The sequence below is a fragment of the Hyla sarda genome, chromosome 1 (assembly GCF_029499605.1).
Source record: "Hyla sarda isolate aHylSar1 chromosome 1, aHylSar1.hap1, whole genome shotgun sequence".
In the NCBI taxonomy this organism is placed as follows: Eukaryota; Metazoa; Chordata; class Amphibia; order Anura; family Hylidae; genus Hyla; species Hyla sarda.
Window position 1 is genome coordinate 465,619,878 of NC_079189.1, and position 16,311 is coordinate 465,636,188.

Here is a 16,311-nt window from a genome sequence, read left to right on the forward strand (position 1 = left end):
GCCCGCGCACGGATCTCCCTACTGTGAGAGGAACTGTTTAAAGCTGAGGCCAGAGCACGTCAGGACCGAGCACGACTCACGTCGTGTGTTACTCCGCGGATGGTTTAGCAACTTCAGCTGAATTGTGATTTGTGAAGAAGAGAACTACTTTCTGTGGCGTTCTTTGCAATAGGACAATACGAGAACTAGAAAACGAGCATGTAAGCTGCACAGATTGTCAGTGCGATGTCATCCAGCACAAAATATGTCATACTAGGTTCTGGTATTGAGGAGCCCACTTATTCTACCTAGCAATATATTTGTCTTTTCATTTAGCCTAGTGTTTCCCAAGCAAAGTGCCTCCAGCTGTTGCAAAACTACAACTTCCAGCATGCCTGAACAGCCAAGCTGTTTTAAAGCGTCAACTGCCAGCATGCTCGGAAAGTTGTTGGCTGTCCAAGTGTATTCAAAAGGAATAGGACATATAAAGGAAGGACTTACACTTCTTCTCCCTTATGGATCCACTTCTGACTTTGGCTCAAAAACTGCAGTGGCCGATATCCAAAAACTGCCAGAAAAAAAAAAACAAGTGGAAATTTAGCCTAAGGCTGGAATTCCACTGAGATTTTTTTTTTGCTAAAATGCCAATTTTCCCACCCGGCGTTTTTTCAGCAAAAAAAACGCAGTGTCTACATAGGCGTGAGCATAGGGTGTGCAGGGTGTGCACAGGCACACCCTAATCACCGCGGCCCGCTGCTGCTGCAGGACTTTTTTTTTCTTCTCAATACTAAACCCCAGCCCCACCGGACATCCCCGACATCACCAGCCCGACATCACCAACGCCTAACTACCTGGCAACTTAACTGCATACCTACCTGGCTGTCTTCCTTCCTACCTATCTAACTGGTTAGCTACCTACCACACTATCCAGGGAAATGTTTTGCATCGAAGCCCTGTGGTTTCAAGCTACCCCCCTGGGGAGCAATATGAGGAGGGTAATATAGAAAGAGGAGCAATATCAAGGGGTAATATAGAAAGGTGGAGCATTATGAGCAGCATAATATACAATGGGGACAAAATGAGAGGGGATAATATACAATGGGGCAATATGAGGGGGATAATATACAATGGGGGCAAAATGAGAGGGGATAATATACAATGGGGCAATATGAGGGGGATAATATACAATGGGGGCAAAATGAGGGGCATAATGTACAGTGAAGGGCAATGTGAGGGGCATAAAATACTATGGGGGCAATATGAGGGGCATAATACCCTATGGGGGCAATGTTTGGGCCTGCTAATCTATAGGGACAATGTTAGGGCCTAATACTATACAGCTGCACAGAGGGATCTAATACAATATGGGGCAGTGTAATATATATATAGGGGATTTGTATAGAGTTGAGGATTTTGCTGAAGCGAGGAGCCTAAAATGTTTGTCTGGCAGATTCGGTGGAGATGAGTTGTGATCGGGAGGAATCTTCATGGTGACCCAAGACAGATGGAGAAGAAAGAGAAAAGTGAACGACTCTGATCAGAGAAGATGTCCCTGTGAGTATATAACTATAATGACTTATATGGTCTGCAGCCCCTGTGTACAGCCGGTATCTATTTCTGTATGGTCACTGTATGGCGGATATTGGTATTTGTATAGTGGTTTTTATTCAATAACAATATAGGAGTATTAGTCAGTGGTAATGGTAGTGGTCATGGTGTGGCGGAATTATGTCCCTTGTATTGTGGTGTTATTAGTGATACTGGCCTGTGTATAGTGGCTTTTATTTCCTTACAGTATTCACTACAAATATTTTCTGCCCAGAGTGGGCTACATATAATAGACAGTCACAATCATACATGATGGGAATGTAGTCCTGAGCTGTGAGCCTGGGCATGTGTGGTGTGGTCAAGGCATACTGGGAGTTGCAGTTACTACTGTAACGCCCAGCATGCCCTGATAGTATCAGGGTATGTTTGGCATTACAGTTAGTATTAACTGCAACTCCCAGCATGCCCTGATACAATCTTGGACTGCTCTGCAGCTGACCCAAAACTACAACTCCCATTATGTTGCACTATACTCCTGAGTCCTGGGGAAGCAATGCATTAATTTTGGGACAGCTGCAGAGCAGACCAAGATTGTATCAGGGCATGCTGGGAGTTGCAGTTACTATTTGTAATGCCCAGCATGCCCTGATACAGCTTATGGTTTTGCAGCTGACCCAAAACTACAACTCCCATTATGTTGCACTATACTATCATATAGGTTATATGGTGCTACATGCTGGGGGGAGCTGTAGTTTCGGTTCAGCTGCAGAGATATAGGCTGGAATCTGGATCAAGAAATTTCCTTGATCCAGATTCCAGCCTATATCTCTGCAGCTGACCCAAAACTACAGCTCCCCCCAGCATGTAGCACCATATAACCTATACTATAGTATAGTGCAACATAATGGGAGTTGTAGTTTTGGTCACCATATATTGTATCAGGGCATGCTGGGAAATGTAGTTGATAACTGCAAATCCCAGCATTGAATTCCTTGAAGGAATGCAATGCTGGGAGGTGCAGTTACCAACTACAATTCCCAGCATGCCCTGATACAATCTATGATGACCAAAACTACAACTCCACACATCTTGCACTATATAGGAGTACAATTTAGATTATGGTGCAACATGCTGGGGGTCCTAGTTTTGGGTCAGCTGCAGACCCAAAACTAAAACGTGCTCGCTGCTCCAAGCTTGCTGGGTGCCGCATCACTTTTTCAACCATTCTGGTGCAAAAAAAAATTCAATTTGGAATATTCCCCCCTCTGTGCCACCGTCTTATAGTAAAAGCGTTCTTCTGTTTGCCAAGTAAAGAAAAACATGAGTTTTACCATTCAACTTAGAATTCTTTTTCAAATCCACATCAAATGCATCCCTATAAACACCAACAAACATACACACAAGTGGGAGGTCTAGTCAGGGCTGGTGCATGGATTTTTGACACTCTAGGCAAAACCTAATTTTGACAACCCTTTGGCTCCGCCCATTGAACCCCTTGGCAAATATAAGATCAGGGGTAGAATTAGTCCCATAAGCCTCATGGTAAATTCTAGACTTGCCCTCCTCCCTACAATTATAACTATACTGTACCTAATGTGGGGGAACTATATTGCACCTAATATGGGGGAACTGTACTGCACCTAATGTGGGGGAACTGTACTGCACCTAATGTGGGGGAACTGTACTGCACCTAATGTGGGGGAACTGTACTGCACCTAATGTGGGGGAACTATACTGCACCTAATGTAGGGGAACTGTACTGCACCTAATGTGGGCAAACTATACTGCCAACCTAATGTGGGGGAACTGTACTACTAACCTAATGTGGGGTAACTATACTGCCAACCTAATGTGGGGGAAATATATTTCCATCCTAATGTGGGAGATTTATACTGCCAACCTAATGTGGGGGAACTCTACTACTAACCTAATGTGAATAGAAAAATATAAAATTGTACTATTCTGATCCCTATAGCACTTTTATTTTTCTGTATATGGGGATGTATGAGGGTCATTTTTAGCACTGTGATTTGTAGTTTTTATCAGTACCATTTTTTATTTTTTTTTGCTTTTTAGATATTTTTTATGGTATTTGAAGTGACTAAAAATGCGCTAATCTGATTAGTGCACTATTACAACTTTTGGGACCCCACATCTGATTTTGCCCAGGGCCATGCTAAGCCTAAAACCGGCCCTGGATCCAATCCTCCTACACTATGCAAGCAAGAGTGTGTGTGTGTATATGTATGTGTGTGTATATATATATATATATATATATATATATACACATAAACGCACGCGTGCGCGGAGTGAGTTTGTGCTTTAGGGTGCACACCCTAATGCAATAGGCTGCGCACGCTTATGCGTGTCCAGATGTTAGCTGCAAGTCAATAGTAAACTGCAAAATGCCAGATTCACTTGGGGTTTTTCAGGTTGGCATTTTTTTTTATCCTTTTGGCGTTTTTCAGCAATTTCGGGCTCAGAGGCTGGATTTTCAAAACGCCAGACAAAACCTAGTTTGGCGTTTTTTGCCCTGAAATAGTGGTATTTTCCTCCCATAGAAGTCTATGTTAAAGCAAGAACGCCAAGAAAAACGCCATGTTGGTTTTAAATTTTGCATTTTTGCAGGCGGTTTTTATTCTTTTTTGAACTTTAGCGATCCAAAAAAGTGATGGAGATACCTTTTTTTAAATTAAAATTTCATAGGGTACCATAAAAAAATAATAAAAAGATACAGTAGTGATGGAAAAAATTGTATCTAACGAAATTTATCTTTTTTATTACGAAATGTTTATTAATTTTTAAAAAAGGATCAATTTATGTGGGCGGGTAAAGCACTAAAAATGTAACCGACAATAATAAAAATGTAGTGTGTGTGTGTGTGTGTGTGTGTGTGTTTTTCACTTTTTTTTAAAACATTTTTTAGATAGTACTATTACTCCCAGCATTTAACACACTGTTCCATGATGGGAGTAGTAGTACCTGTTGCGATCCTTCTGTATAATTTATAGATGCAGCCGGCCGCTCCCCTGCACTGACATATATATACACGTCAGTTCCAGCCAATCACAGCTCTCTGTGGGAAATAGGAACATGTATATATACGACAGTGCAGGGGACCATAGAAGAGCAGCCGCCGCATCGATACATTATACAGGAGGATCACAGTGGGTGTCAGGAGGTATACCCGCTGTGATCTTTCCTTAACTACAAGTACTACTACTCCCAACATGGAGCACACTCTGATCAATGCTGGGAGCTGTAGTACCTGCATTAATAGACAGACCACACCATGTGTCAGAAATTACACTCGCTGCGATTAATGCAGGTACTACAGCTTCCAGCATGGAGCAGAGTGTGCTCCATGTTGGGAGTAGTAGTATCTGCAGTTAAGAACAGATCACAGCGGGTATCACTACTGACATCCGCTGCAATCGTCCTGTCTATAGCAGAGATGGAGCGGCTTTCTCCTGCTATACTCCGGCCACTCACTCATTCATATTTCCCTCTGAGAGCTGTGATTGGCTGCAACTATCCGGCCAATCACCACTCTGGCAGAAAATATGAATGATGTTCTATTCACATCACTGGCCGGAGTACAGAGCAGAGATGAGAGCGCTGTATACAGCCACATCTCTACTATATTATGGCCGATAGTATCAGGTGTCTATAGTACAGGTACTACTACCTGTTTCATGCTGGGAGTAGTAGTACTACATAAAAAATGCTTAAAAAAAAGAGAAAAAAAAGTTAAACACACACACTTTATAAAAAAAATGTAAATTTAGTTATAAAAAATAAACATTTAGTTAAATAATTTTTTTTTACATTTACTGCATCCTTATTTTTTTTTTTTGGTACCCAACTATTTTGGAAAAAAAAAAAACGCCAAAGGGGCCAAAAAAGGCAAATTCCACACAAAGGTAAGAACACAAAAAAAACAACGCCAAAAGACATGGAAAAACTGTGGCAGTTTTTCTGGCATTTTTTCTGGCGTTTTTAAACCAAGAATTCTAGCCTAATATCTGTGACCACTCACTGTTTTCGAGTTGTAAATGGCTGAAAATTGGACCAAAAGTAAACAAAATGGCAAAAAAAACTAAACTGTGAACAGAAAAACAGCTTAAGTTAAAGCGTACCCGTCAGATCCAACAAAAAACGTTTTTTTTAATATATCGCTCAGTACCTATTTTTATGTGTCTAGCACCTTTATTTATTTTTTTATTACACTTTTAATTTAGCTCACTAGTCTGAATTCTCTCAAAGGGAGGGGGCGTGGTCTCACTGTGCAGGTCTCCGCCCCTACCTCAGTATGCTGTCTGCTCACATCTCCCCTAGCATTAGCAAAACTACAACTCCCAGCTTGTCCTCACTGACAGTAGCGGGACACAAGCTGACAATGGGAGGATTTTTCCTCCAGGTGTGAGCCCTGCACTCACAGCTGTCAATCAAGGAAGTGTGTCCATGACATAGGTGATGATGCATGGACACAGCAGGACTAGTATGTGCCCAAGCAGGCAGGGGGGCAGTTATTTGAAATACTGAAAATTTTCCAATGAAAGCAATTGCATTTTGCATACTTTACAACATATCAAAAGTTTTTGTATCTGACAGTTCCCATTTAACGCCTTAAGGACCACAGGTTTTTCCGTTTTTGCACTTTCGTTTTTTCCTCCTCACCTTTTAAAAATCAGAACCCTTTAAATTTTGCACCTAAAAATCCATATGCTGGCTTGTTTTTTGCGCCACCAATTCTACTTTACAGTGATATCCGTCATTTTACCCAAAAATCTATGGCGAAACGGAAAAAAAATCATTGTGCGACGAAATTGAAGAAAAAACGCCATTTTGTAAATTTTGGGGGCTTCCGTTTCTACGCAGTACATTTTTCGGTAAAAATGACACCTTATCTTTATTCTGTAGGTCCATACAAGTAAAATGATACCCAACTTATATAGGTTTGATTTTGTCGTACTTCTGTAAAAAATCATATCTACATGCAGAAAAATTTATAAGTTTAAAATTGTCATCTTCTGACCCCTATAACTTTTTTATTTTACCGCTTATGGGGCGGTATGAGGGCTAATTTTTTGCGCCATGATCTGAAGTTTTTAACGGTACCATTTTTCTATTGATCTGACTTTTTGATCGCTTTTTATTAATTTTTTCATGATATAAAAAGTGACCAAAAATACGTTATTTTGGACTTTGGAATTTTTTGGCACATATGCCATTGACCGTGCGGTTTAATTAATGATATATTTTTATAGTTCGGACATTTACGCACAAGGCGATACCACATATGTTTATATTTATTTTTATGGGAAAAGGGGGTGATTCAAACTTTTAATAGGGAAAGGGTTAAATGACATTTAAGAACTTTTTTTTTTTACACTTTTTTTTTTTTTTTGCAGTGTTATAGCTCCCATTGGGGACTATAACACTGCACACACTGATCTTATACCCAGTTCACTGCAAAGCCAATCAGTCGCCAAAGGGACACACCGAAGGAAGGTAAGAGGACCTCCGCTCATGTCCCAGCTGATTGGGACACCGCATTTTCACTGCGGTGTTCCCGATCAGCCCCACTGAGCAGCCGAGCAGCTTTCACTTTCGTTTTAGACACGGCGTTCATCTTTGAACTTCGCGTCTAAAGGGTTAATAGCGAGTGGCACCGCGATCGCTGCTGTGCGCTTTTAGCCCTGGGTCCCGGCTTCAGGTACATGCCAAGACCGACCTGATATGATGCGGGGTGACCCCGCATTATATCACGGGAGCCAGCCAAGGCCGTAGATATACGTCCTTGGTCGTTTAGGGGTTAAAGCATACCTGTCATAGTGCAAAAAAAATAAGGATATGTTACTCAGTTCCTAAACCTAATCATTTTTATGTGTCTAGGACCTATATATACCTAAAAAATAGCATTTATATGTTGCTCACTTGCTTTGTGTTCTTGCCTTCTGCAGGGGGCTGGTCCATCTCTCTCCCTCACTGTGGATGACTCATCTGGGAGCAGCTTGGCAGTCTGCAAATCACTGCACTCTGTAACCCTTTCTTCACTGGGCAGTCTGCAAATCACTGCACAGTAGTGTGGTAAGCCTTGGGGGGTGTAGGGTAGCTGGGGTGTTGCTGATCAGGTATCAGGGGTTTATTAACCCTTGTCACTCGTGATGCCAGGGTGAGGGTTAAATGCTGAGGTAACGCAGAGCTATATGTGAGTGCAGAATAATGGATTGTCCACCACCAGTGCTTAGCAGAAAACTTGTAGAAACTTTATTGGAGATTTTCTGTAACATGCAGCAGTAACAGTCCAAATAACAGAGTCTATATACAGCTGAAGCAGCGATTGACAGGTGGTTGGGACCTTGTAAGTTCTCTTTAGTTTAGGAGGATTTTTGTAGCACAGATCCGCTGGATTTAGGGGTAGGTTTAGGTCCAGTGATCTTGCGGAGATAGTGGGGAATGATAAGAACTCACAGTCTTAAGCGTAGGCTGTGGGCGCAAGGATTAGGACTAGTAATTGTCTTTGTAAGTTGCGGAGGTCCTACCTCAACCAATGTCAGCAACCCAAGAGAGAGATTAATGGCTGCAGCTCCCTTATATGGGCAGGGGCTGAGCGGTTTTGGATTGGTCCATACAGCTGTCACTCACCGTTACATTGCATTGTGGGTGAACACCTGACACAAGAACCACCAAAGGTCCTTCAACAAACCATAGAGTTCTGAATATCGAGTCACATGACCTAAGGTCCTGCAACACTAACAGGTATGCATTTAAGTATACATATTTACATTTATATTTAGATGAATATTAACTAACTGAGGGGTGATGAAGGGCTAACTAGAAAAGAGGGACCCCGACGTTCCTAGGAACTCTGACTTTGGGGACCTCTACCAAGGTACAGTATGCAATACGGTACCGGGACACCACAGTAGTTTTTATGCATACATTTTCTATGCATACATTTTCTATCTGTTCCTAGTAAAGCTGGATGCTAATCAACATAGCTGTCACTATGGTTGTCATTCAGCTTTCACAGACTCCTGAATGTCTGATCAGCTTCTTTGTCATTCAGGAGTCAGAGAAAGCTTTGGCTGTTCAAGCATGCTGGGAGTTGTAGCTTTGCATTGCAACAGCTGGAGCTGCAGTGTTTGTAAAGCACTGTGTTAGAGCAGTGTTGCCTTCAGCTGTTGCAAAACTACAACTCCCAGCATGCCCACACATCCTTTGTAATTTTGCAAGAGCTGGAGGCACACAGCTGGGGAATACACAGCTCTAAAACTTAGTTTTACAAAGATTGTACCCCCAGCTGTTGCAAAACTACAACTCCCATCATGGAAGTTGTAGTTTAGGAACAGCTGAAGGCTGTAGTGGTGCAATGGTGATCTCCTATACTGGATTACAACACACTTTATGACTGGTATCCAGTATTCTGCAAAATACAGAGTAGTCTGTCTGCATAAAGACAGATGACCCCTAGTGGCGGCTATTTTCATTTTAGATTTTTAAATAAGGCTAGGATTCCCCTTGTTTTTTTCCAGTGTTTTCTTCACTGAAAAAAAACGCCAGAAAAAACGCCAGTGCAATTTCCTGCTTCTGATTTTTTTTCTGGCGTTTTTGCATTTGAATAAATATAGTTGAAAATCAACCAAAAAATAAGTCCTCAAGGTATATATAAAAGATGGAGATGATATAGAATAGAGAGTGATCCAGGTATATATTAATTAAAAATATTTATTCAATAGTAAATGTATTGTTCACTGATGCTCACTGTCCCTGCAGGGCACTTGCATGGGACATAGAACACAGTGCATAGATGATGAGATGAAATAAAATAAAGTAAAATGAATCAATAAAATATGAGTCAATCAAATATATTAGTAACTTGCATCTAAAAAGTCATTGTCCCGTTAGTAGATCATAAGATCAATGGGTAACGCTGTTCAATTGTAAAGGAAACAGTATCTTTCAGTAGACAGAGAAATTCCAATGTCTGTGCGCGATATAGCAGCAGTAGAGTGATATAAGTCTTTCTGCACAGTGGCACTCTGAGTATACAGTGACAGTCTTTGCATACAGTGTATCAAATGTTAATGGTACAATCCTTGTGTACAATGTAGCAAATTATATCGCAAAGTTCAGTTAATATGGAAAGAACGAGGTCCGGTGCACAGCACCACTCACCACTCCTGAGATCGCTGTTGTGACTGACTCGACGGGATGGCACGGAGGTGTCAGGCCTCCGGCAGTGACCGGTCTCTGTCCCCTGCACTTGGTAGCGCTGTGGGTGAAGCTGCAAAGATCTTCCTTCAGAGGTCCGCAGCTGTATTCCTTCAGAGATCCTCGGCTGGCACGGAGGGCACCGGCCTAGCAGGTATGCCGTGGGTCCTCGGTGGTATAGGGAGACAGCAGGATTGTAGCGGTGTGGTTGTAGCAGTGGTGGGAGTGGGTGTTGGCGTGCCTCGTGTCAATTGGGCGCTTGTGCGCGCGTAGAGCAGCAGAGTAGTAACAGTGGTCCCGAAGCTGGGGACTTCCAGCATTTGCAAATAAGGTTCTGTATTTCGCTGGATTTTTGGGAAATTCAGTATAGGTAGATTCAAGTAATATATATATATATATATATATATATATATATATATATATATATATATCTTTAGATGCGTTTCAAGGCCGCTGGCCTTTTCCTCAGTAGGATTATGAATGTATGGTGTGTATCAGAGGCGTTTTTTATAGTGTGAATGGTGGTTATGGGAAAATTTGGAAAATCTGGAAAATCCAGGTTGGAGATAAGATCAGGTACTGGATCTTACCTGATGTTATCTCCAACCTGGATTTTCCAGATTTTCCCAGGGCCTTGAAACGTGTCTAGATATATATATTTCTTGCATCTACCTATACTTACCTGAATTTCCCAAAAATCCAGCGAAATACAGAACCTTATTTGCAACTGCTGGAAGTCCCCAGCTTCGGGACCACTGTTACTACTCTGCTGCTCTACGCGCGCACAAGCGCCCAATTCACACGAGGCACGCCAACACCCACTCCCACCGCTGTTAAACCACACCGCTACGATCCTGCTGTCTCCCTATACCACCGAGGACCCACGGCAAACCTGCTAGGCCGGTGCCATCCGTGCTTGCCGCGGATCTCTGAAGGAATACAGCTGCGGACCTCTGAAGGAAGATCTTTGCAGCTTCACCCACAGCGCTACCAAGTGTAGGGGACAGAGACCGGTCACTGCCGGAGGCCTGACACCTCCGTGCCATCCCGCCGAGTCAGTCACAACAGCGATCTCAGGAGTGGTGACTGGTGCTGTGCACCGGACCCCGTTCTTTCCATATTAACTGAACTTTGCGATATAATTTGCTACATTGTACACAAGGATTGTACCATTAACATTTGATACACTGTATGCAAAGACTGTTACTGTATACTCAGAGTGCCACTGTGCAGAAAGACTTATATCACTCTACTGCTGCTATATCGCGCACAGACATTGGAATTTCTCTGGCTACTGAAAGATACTGTTTCCTTTACAATTGAACAGTGTTACCCATTGATCTTATGATCTACTAACGGGACAATGACTTTTTAGATGCAAGTTACTAATATATTTGATTGAGTCATATTTTATTGATTCATTTAACTTTATTTTATTTCATCTCATCATCTATGCACTGTGTTCTATGTCCCATGCAAGAGCCCTGCAGGGACAGTGAGCATCAGTGAACAATACATTTACTATTGAATAAATATTTTTAATTAATATATACCTGGATCACTCTCTATTCTATATCATCTCCATTTTTTATATATGCCTTGAGGACTGATTTTTTGGTTGATTTTCAACTATATTTATTCTTATTCCAATAGACCTTTGGGTGAAGGTAACATCAGTTCACCTCAGGTATATCTATCCACTGAGTGAGCTACACTAATTTTTTTTTATGTTTTTGCATTTGAGTTGAAATCGCATTTTTGGCCCCTTTGGTGTTTTTTTCAAAATGTGTTGGGTACCAAAAAAAAAAAAAAAAAAGGATGCAGTAGGGATGGGAAAACATTTATTTAAGGAAATTTTTATTTTTTTATAATGAACTTTTAATACATTTTTAATAAAGTGTGTATGTGTGTTTCACTTTTTTCTCTCTGTTGTTTTATCTAGACTGTTCCCTGATGGGAAGTAGTACCTATACTAATAGACATATCACCCCAGTTGTTCGCATCTCTGCTCTGTACTCCGGCCGGCCAGTGATGTGAATAGAACATCACTCATTAATATTTTCCCTCCAGAGTGGGGATTGGCCGGATGGTTGCAGCCAATCACAGCTCTCAGAGGGAAATATGAACGAGTGATGTTCTATTCATATCACTGGCTGGAGTACAGAGCAAGCCACTCCGCATCTCATCAATAGATAGGATGATCGCAGCGGGTGTCAGGAGTGACACTTGCTGTGATCTGTTCTTAACTGCAGGTATTACTTCTCCCAACATGGAGCACACTCTGCTTGGGAGCTGTAGTACCTGCAGTTAAGGAAAGACCACAGCGGATGTCACCCCTGTATAATGTATAGATGCGGCCCTGAACTACCATATATATATATATATATATATATATATATATATATACACCTATTCATATTTCCCACAGAGAGTTGTGATTGGCTGGAACCATGTGGCCAATCACAGTTCTCTGCGGGAAATATGAATAGGTGTATATATATACGGCAGTGTAGGGGACCATAGAAGAGCGTCCGGCCGCATCTATACATTATACAGGAGGATTGCAATGGGTGTGAGAAGTACAGGTACTACTACTCCCATCATGGAACAGTGTGTTCCATGCTGGGAGTAATAGTAGCACCTAAAAAAATAAAGAAAAAAGTAAAAAACACACACACACACACACACTACATTTTTATTATTGTCTGCTACATTTTTAGTGCCCTGCCTGCCCACATAAATTGATCCGTTTAAAAATGTATAAAAATGTTGTTATAAAAAAGATATTTCATTAAATACAATTTTTTCCTTCACTACTGTATTTTTGTTATTATTATTTTTTTTAATGGTACTCTACAAAATTTTATTAAAAAGGTATCTCCATCACTTTTTGGATCGATAAAGTCCAAAAAAAGAATAAAAATCGCCTGCAAAAACGCCAAAGTTAAAACCCACATGACTTCTATGGGAGAAAAACGCCACCATTTCAGGTGAAAAAAACGCCATAGGCTCAACATGCTGCCATTTTGAAAAATCGCCAAGGAGCTGAAAAATGCCAAAAAAAGAGTGAAAAAACGCCAAAAGGATTTTAAAAAGCCAAACTGAAAAACGGCAAGTTGGAAAAAGAATTTTGCGATTTCTCATTGATTTACAGCTAACATCTGGCCACAGCGTTTTATGGCCGAAAAAACGCCATGCGGCAGAATTTTCTTGGCGTTTTTCCCCCAAAAAAACAGGTGGAATTCCAGCCTAAAATTGACATTTTTTTTAAAATAAATGTATATTTAAAAAAGTAATCTTATCAGTAGTACTACAAAGTATAAAAAGTTTTTCATAATGACAGTTCCTTTTTAAGGCTAAAGAAATGTAATGTGAACATTGCCAAAGGTCTTGTTAAAATGGTCAAGTGGAATCTGGCTGAAAAATTCAGCTTGAAAATTTGTTGTAGCAGACTCCCATTGTTTTTATTGGAATTCTGCTGCACTTTGTGTACAGCGGAATTTCCGCCCGCTCCCATGTGTGTCCAATCCAGCCAGCTCCCGCAAATATTCTGGGCTAGTAATTGTGGTGTCTACGGGGTGTATAACATGAAATTGACACTTTGTAACACCAAGGCAGACTTAGACTATAAACAGTCTGAGGTTGAGACAGCTTCTCCTGTGTCAAGCGCAGGGCAATAAATACTCAGATACAAGGTTACGGATAACTGTCTTTACTGAGGAAAGATAAATGGTGATTCCTTTACAATATAGATGCAAAGGGAAGTGCAGAGTAAACTTTGGAAGCCTATCGCCCTGCTGGGACTTGTAGTTGCTTGTGCTGTGCTGTATGGTGACTGACTTGTGATGAATGGCAACCCACACTGACTTTGGTGCTGCAAACTGACTGACAGAAGACTATTGCTTTTCTTCTCAAGAATTTTGTGCTTACTGCTAGGCTTTGACTTTTCACCTGAGCATAAGGGATTTTCCTTAGGATATGCGTGGCTGCAGGTTTAGACTTCTGATTTGCTGAGGCCTCCTCAGATCACCTCACACTTCTCTCCGACTTCTCCACACTGTACCTCAGCAATGCAATCTGAGACTAGACCAGACTCACTCTGGGCTCAAACTAGACTCCACTGCACTTTACTGTACTTAACGGGACTCAATGGATTGTACTGAACTGGGGCAACTCCTCCCCCCTACACTATATACAGGGCAATTTGGAGGATTCCCATTAGGGCAGACCAGTCACCTGATTCACTCTGCACCTTCTCTGCTAACATGTCTTAAAGAAACAGTAACATGGAAAATTCTAGAATGACAACAATGGCAAAACAATACATTATAATGAGTAGTGGGCCCAAGACAGACACTGAAGGCAACATCTGCCTGACAGGATGGGCAGGTTACGGTATTCTGTACTGGGTCACCAAATAATGGTGGCCATGTGGTTGCTGTACTAAGCAGATATACCATTCAGGAGCCTGGAAAAGCTTGATGAAATTCTCACCTAACTTTTCTATCCTCCTGAATGGTATATATGCTCTCTCAGGTACTATATATGTGTGCACAGGGCACTGTTGGATATTATATGGACTCCAATCCCCCAATAGTCAGAGCCCTAAACTCTGTACCCTGACCATACACTTTGCTTTGTTGACGCACCTGCCTCTGCTGAGCTGATGATTTTCGGAGGTAGCGGCATGCTCAGGGTTGCGGGGGTCGTCCATGCTGGGGATTTCCAGATGCATTTCCAGATGGCATTATGACATTGTTTAAAAGGTATAGCAATATGTCCACCTACTGAGCTTAGTGCTGGTGGGCATATAGTTTAGCTACCCTCCCCACAGACCAGGCCTCTACTGTAGCATGGTAATATTGCCAAAAGACTCCTTCTGCAAAGGAAAAAAGAAGGGACCATATTGTCAGCTACCAGAGGTGGAAGGAGATTGATTCTCTTTACATCCTGTTCAAACCAGTGAACAGGAATGTGGGTGAACAGGAGTGTGGGTGAACAGGAGTCCATACACGGGTCACTTACTTTTTAGGTTTTCTTGCCGCTAAAGTTGTCATCCGCTAAAGTTCCGTAATTTTGGCCTTCATTTGCGCTCTGAAGGCGGGTCCCCCGCCGACAGCCTTTCTTTGGGTTCCGGAGGAGGGATCCTTAATCTGCCCCCCCCCCCCTTGTTTGCATATTCATTTTCCCCCTGTGCACAGCACTCTGTCTGCAGAGCGCATGTGCTGATGACGTGAGAGCTGTGCGTTGGGAGAGGGCTCTGCACAGTGTAACTGCGCATGTGCCGGTCCCACGCTACACAGGAAAGTACCTCTTTCTAAAGTCTCGCTACTCTCGACCTCCGGGTGTAGCGAGGGACCGGTGCATGCGCAGTTAAACTGTGCAGAGTGCTCTCCCGATGCACAGCTCTCACCTCGTCAGGACACGAGAGCTGGGTAAAATCTTCAGCGCATGCGCTCTGCAGACACAGCGCTGCGCTCAGGGGGAAAATGAATATGCGAACAATGCTAAGGCCCCTTCCTCCGAAACCCAAAGCAAGGTTGCTGCCTTCAAAGCGCAAAATTACAGAAAACCTAAAAAAGCAAGTGACCTGTGTATGGACTCCTGTTCACCCACACTATAACATTGGGTTTAGTGTGGGTGAACTTGGGTGACAGTTTTCCTTTAATTAAAGCTTTAACCAGATTACTTGACCTTTGGTATGCATGTAATGAAGAAAACAGTGTCTCTGTAGCGGAATGTGACCCTCTGCACAGGGATGCAGTTTTCTGCTTTAAAGCCCGCTCCCTCTCACTTTGTACCCACTACCTTCACTCAGGGGGACGGTGACAAAGTTTCTCCCACCCGCACATATCCCTAACCCCAAACTCTAACTTCAAACCCTAACTAACCCTAAACCACTGCTAACCCTAAACCTAACCAAACCCTAAGCCCTAAACCCCTAACCCTAGAGGAATGTTTCTATGGCCATATAGTGGCCACAGTGATTGGCGCTGAGCTGTTGAGCTGATCAGCGTGGTGCTGCTCAGGTCACATTCGGCTACGGGTCACAGTTTTCTTCACTTCACCGGGCATCACCAATTGGGCCGATGCCCGTCATGAACCATTTAGACTCCGCGATCAAAGTTGATTGGGGTGTCTAAAATACGGGGGTTAATTATCCCAGCAGCTCAGTGGAGCTGATCAGGACCATGGTGGTTAAATCGTGATGTCTTGATTAGCTGAGGGGACAGCAGGTGGGCCCTTACATGCCTCCTCGCTGTCCGATCGGTCCTCTGCTGCTCCAGGAAGCCTCAGCAGGCTGGAGCAGCAGAGCACTGATAAAACTGAGTTAATAAAAGAGAATTAACCCTTTTCTAATTGAAGTTTGAATCTCCCCTTTTCCCATTTTTTAAAATAAAATAATTTAATAATAGATAAAAATAATCATATATGGTACCGCTGCATAAATGTATAGTTTAGTTAAACAGCCTGACTGAATTTTTGGTCACTTTATATACCATAAAAAAAATTAATAAAAAGCTACCAAAAAGTTGCATCAAAATAAAAATGGTGGATATAAAA

The 16,311-nt window shown here is 42.2% G+C and overlaps 1 long non-coding RNA gene across 2 annotated transcripts in view; it reads left to right on the forward strand.

Moving 5' to 3' along the window:
• Nucleotides 1–67: 67 nt before the first annotated feature.
• Nucleotides 68–16,311, forward strand: part of LOC130285035 (uncharacterized) — a 33,371-nt gene continuing 17,127 nt past the window's right edge. The window contains exons 1-3 of one of the 2 annotated variants that reach the window (XR_008847225.1): nucleotides 68–200; nucleotides 1,430–1,533; nucleotides 7,494–7,620. This is a non-coding gene — a long non-coding RNA (uncharacterized LOC130285035). The remainder of the gene's footprint in view (nucleotides 201–1,429; nucleotides 1,534–7,493; nucleotides 7,621–16,311) is intronic. The other variant, XR_008847226.1, reaches the window with a different exon arrangement.